The sequence below is a fragment of the Oncorhynchus keta genome, unplaced genomic scaffold (genome assembly GCF_023373465.1).
Source record: "Oncorhynchus keta strain PuntledgeMale-10-30-2019 unplaced genomic scaffold, Oket_V2 Un_contig_19542_pilon_pilon, whole genome shotgun sequence".
Lineage (NCBI taxonomy): Eukaryota > Metazoa > Chordata > Actinopteri > Salmoniformes > Salmonidae > Oncorhynchus > Oncorhynchus keta.
Window position 1 is genome coordinate 72,439 of NW_026281532.1, and position 5,259 is coordinate 77,697.

The following is a 5,259-nucleotide window of genomic DNA, read 5'->3' on the forward strand; positions in this document are numbered from 1 at the left end:
CTGCTTGAGTGGAGTCACCCTTGATTTCCCAGTATGAATGCAATGTGAACCTTTTCCATACCGTTTGTGAACCTAAGGTAACTTGCCGTGCCATAACCTTGTTCACTTGCATCACCGAAGTGATGCAGCTGTGCCGTCTTGACTTGACCAAAGTTCTCAGGCATCATACACCTGTCTATCTGGAATCTGGAGAGCTGGTCCAGCTCTGAGAGCCATCTCTGCCATGAAATAGAGTGTTCTTCAGGGATGACTTCGTCCCATCCACACTTTAGCTTGCAGAGCACTTGAAGGATTTGCTTTGCCTTTAATACAAATGGGGCGAGGAAACCTAATGGATCATAAATAGAGCTGACAGTTGAGAGAATACCTCTTCTTGTAAGGGGTCTGTTCTTGACAGTGACTCGGAAGGTAAATGCATCACTTTCAATGTTCCATCGGATTCCAAGTGCTCTTTCAACAGGCAGCTTTTCTCTGTCCAGGTCCAGTTCTTTTATCTGCTTGGCTTTGTGTTCATCAGGGATAGAAGCCAGCACAGTGCGGCTGTTGCTGACCCACTTGGTCAATTTGAACCCACCCTGAGAGCACACATCCCTGAGGTTTTTCGTGAGAGCTATGGCTTGTTCTTCTGTGGCCACTGACTTGAGGCAGTCATCAACATAGAAGTTGGACTTGACTGTTTGAATTACTTCTTCATCGTACCTCTCACAGTTGTCTTCTGCAGTCTTTCGCAGTGCAAAGTTTGCACAACTTGGAGAGGATATAGCACCGAAAAGATGTACTGTCATTCTGTACTCCTCCAATCTTTTGTTAGTATCACCATCCGGCCACCATAGGAATCGCAGGAAGTCTAAGTAATCTTCATGGACACGTACTTGATGGAACATTCCTTCGATGTCTGCCATCATGGCAATGTGCTCTTGCCTAAATCTTAGCAAGACTCCTATAAGCGTGTTTGCCAGGTCAGGGCCTTGAAGGAGTTCACTGTTAAGAGATGTACCTTTATAGGATGATGAACAGTCAAACACTACTCGTATCGTTCCTTTGCGCTTATGGTGAACGCCATGGTGTGGTATGTACCATACCTTGCCTTTCTCTCCGAGGAGCTGTTCTTGTGGTACCTTCTCGGCGTAACCTTTTGTTATCATCTCTTCCATGAAGCCTTTGTACTCTGCAGCGTAACCTTTGTCCTTCTTGAACTTCCTGATAATATTTAGAGCCCGCTGCTTTGCCATGTCACGATTGTTTGGCAGGACAACATCCTTTTTGCGAAAGGGCAACGGTAAGTAGTAGTGATGGTCTTTGAGGGTTATGGAACTTGATACGATCTCCATAAACCTATGATCCTCAGCTGACATCTCACTTTTCTCTTCATACCCTCTCTCAGGGAAGTCATGGTTGTACTGATTTACAAGAAGAACCCCCAGGTCGGCAATTGAGATACGATTGGCCATCACCGTAGTGTGCCCAGATTCTTCTGCCATGGTACAATTGTTAAGAGGACCGTTCATCACCCATCCAAAGAGGGTTTTCACTGCATACGGTCCGTTGCCTTGACTATTTATGATTTTCCAGGGTTCCATTGCCTTTGGAGCATTTACGCCAATCAGGAGTTCGACGTCGGCGTCAATTTCCTTCAACTGAACTTCTTTCAGGTATGGCCACCTTTTGAGATCTTTCTGAGTGGGAATGTTCTCTCTTGTCACTGGGATCTTATTTTGGGTGTAGACCTTTGGTAATGCAAGAAATGTGTCACCTTCCACATTGCCAATCTCTAATCCAGATATCTCAAAGCTCTTGGTAGGACTCTCCTGGCCCATTGTGCGTAGCAGAATTTCAGTCTCACTGCCTTTAGCTTGCAACTGCCTCATGAGTCTCTCCGTACAAAATGTTGCTGAGCTACCAGAATCGAGAAATGCATAGGTTAACGTAGACTTGCTTCCATTTGCCATCTTTACTTGAACTGGCACAATCGCAAGTGCACAATCTGTACCGGCCCCGGTATCTTCACCAGCTTTCAGTGAAACAAGAGCACTGCTGACAGTCTCCTCCCGCTTTACTGCTACACCCCTCGTATCTGCCTTCAGAGATCTAAATCTCTCTCTTCCTTCAATGTGCAGGATAGTGGGGTGCTTTCTTTGACATTTCTGACAGGTCATCCTTCTTTTACATTCTTTGCTTAAGTGTCCTCTCATCAAACAGCCAAAACAAAGGCCTTTTGATCTCAGAAACTCAACCTTGGCTTCGTGTGGCTGTGCCTTCATCTGTTGGCAGTCGACCAGGAAATGCTCACCAGCGCAAAATACACATGAGATACTGGGAGCATCAGAAGGGTAGGTGCCTGGTTTCTTGACTTTGAATGTTTGTTCTTTTAGATGTTTTTCCGAGTCACAATCTGCCAGTACATCTACTGCAGTGGCAAAGCTGCTTCCCCTACTCTTGGACTTGAACTGCTGTTTAAAGTCAGCTTCTGTTTTGGTTTTAAAAAACCTTTTGTTGGTCAGGGGATCTTGGATATCTCCGTACAACGGATCCTGCAGTATTTTTGCCTGTTTTTCCATGAACGTCACAAGGTCACTGAACTGGGCCCTCAGGTGGCTTCTCTCTAAAATATCACATGCTGTAGACCTCCATTTTTCCCTTAGTTTGTAGGGAAGTTTTGACATGATCAACTTTATGTTGGAGGGAAGATTAAGCTCTTCCATGTTCTGTAGGTCTTGCATAGCGTTACAGCATCCTCTAAGATAGAGTGCATAGCCACCCAGTCCCTTTCCATCATCCGGTTTGATGTTTATCCAGTTCCAAGCTTTTTCCATGTAAGCAGTGGTGACTTTGATTTCATTGCCAAAGTGTTCCTTTAACAACCTCTTAGCCTCTGCATAGCCTCTTCTGGCTTCCATATGCAGACAACTACGGACTAGATCCTTGGGCTGACCAGAGGTGTACTGTTCCAGGTAATAGAGCCTATCCTGGTGGCTGCTTGTCTTATCTTCTATTCCATGCTCAAATGCACGCATAAATGGCCTAAAGTTTAGAGGATCACCGTCAAACATAGGTATCTCCCTAACAGGGAGTGTGGCCTGTTTGTGCTGTAGTACAAGGAGGTCAGCAATTTCATTCTGCCTTTGCATGACAGTAGTGAGGTTATCATGGCTGGTATTATGGCTGATACCCGCAGTGTTGATTCTGTGTTGATTGCTAGACCTTGATGTTGGCTGCTGAAGGGTGTGGTTTATGACTGTTTTCTGAATAGGTTTTGATGGCTTTGTGGTCGGTTGTTGTAAAACTCTTTGTAGTGGGGTCTTTGGAACTGCACCTAATGCAGCAAATGCAACAGGTGATGGTTCAGGTTCCTTATAGACCTCGGGTTCCTGGTTCTCAAAATAAGAGTTCATTCCATCTTCTTGGCTTAGAAAATGGGCTGCCACAGAATGGGATTGAGAAGTTGACTCAACACTCTCCAGAACCTTCAGTTTGGCATTATATGCTGCTATGTCCGTTTCCAGTGCCATTTTTTCCATCCTAACATTCAGTTGTTCCAGTTGAGCTTTCTGTTGTTCCAGTTGAGCTTTCTCCAGTTCCAATGCATGCTTGTCCTGTAATGATGCTTGGCGAGCTAGTAGAGCTGCTCGTTCTGCCTCAGCTTTTAGGCGTGCAGAGGACACTGAGGAAGCAGTTTTAGAAGACTTCGTTTTACTTGATGTTTTTGACACATTGGAAATGCTGTCGTGTGGTTCAATGAGCGTTTGTGGCTCGATTTCAGCTTTTTCCATATTTCCACCTCTTTCAGGAAATGTTCATAAGTTCTCATTCTTGGTTGATAATAGTTAATGCTCTCCTGTTCGTGTTCCTCCTCTGTGACCAGCTCTAGCACAGAATTGTGAGCATTCTTAAAGTCATTGAGAACAGCATGGAATGCTTCAAGACTCTCATCCACAGTTTCAATGTTTCCTCCATCAACAAGAAGGGCTTTTATTTCATTCATTTTGCGTGTACATACTCCAAGTTTGCCTCTCCGGGCTGCATAGAGTGAATTTAGATGCTCCTCTGCCCTCTCCAGTGGAGTCTTATTTGGGATTTCATCCTCCATCATTCACTTTTAGTTCACTCAATTTACAATGATACAGTTGTTGGTTTTTGATTGTTAAACGTAATGCCCCTTTAGACCTCCTTTAATGCTTTAAAACACAGTCCTCCATTTCAGCATATTGACCCATTTGAATTGAACATGTGCAAGTTCGGCATTTTAGATGAGTTTTAAACATTTCATCCCATTATAAGTTGTCCCTTTAATGAAGTTTAAACACGCAGTATCTTTAGATCGCATTCGTTGCGTTGATGCATTGCATTTCACGTTAGGCCAAATATTAGACATAGATTAGGCTACATTGTGCGTAGGATCTCAGTGTTTCCCAAACTTAAACTTCTTAATTGTTTTCACAACGCTGTGTTTTGAATTCCATTCCCAAGTTTATCAAACATTCCAATTAAAAGCACATTTGCGCTTCCATAATATGCATGATCAAATGATCGCATTGAACAGGGCAGCTCATTCATTCGCAGTGGTTACTCACGGCTGGCGAATTCTAGGAGTTCAAATCCTTCCAAGCGAGCTGTCCTTACGATCCGAATGCAATTACAAATAGAACAATATCCAGCGTGTGTCCGAACCGGAGATTTCCTTCCGATAGTAATCCTTCACGGAGTTTTTTGACTTGATTGTAGTGGCTTCCTTTCGTCTTTACCATAGCCACTGCCCAAGCCTGAAGCGGGGTTGTTTGGTACGCATACAGTCCACACTCAAGGTTTCCAAACGGCCAAACATTCCATGACATCCAGGGATATGGTGCAACAAAAATGTTTATTCTTCTTATATCTAACAAATAAATGATTCTCCAATCAACTTAAAGCACAAAATACTTGATATGGAAAATACATATTATGACATGTCTGTATGTCTGTATGTCTGTATGGTCAAAAAACTATACCGCTCCCGCATCTTGCAAGGACTCCCTCTCCCGAAGGCCCAACTTCCTGCCTTTATCCTAACACACTTACCACAATACAATGAACAGGCAAGAGGGGGGGCCAAATGGCCGAGTTACACTAACAACAAATTAATATATCTCAATCAGGTAAATATAAATCAGAAAGGTACGTACCTAATATTTCATCATTTACATTAATATTTAATACATTTACACAAATATACATGGAGCTCCATATGTTCGGTCTTTTATACAAATATGTCCAAATCGGCTC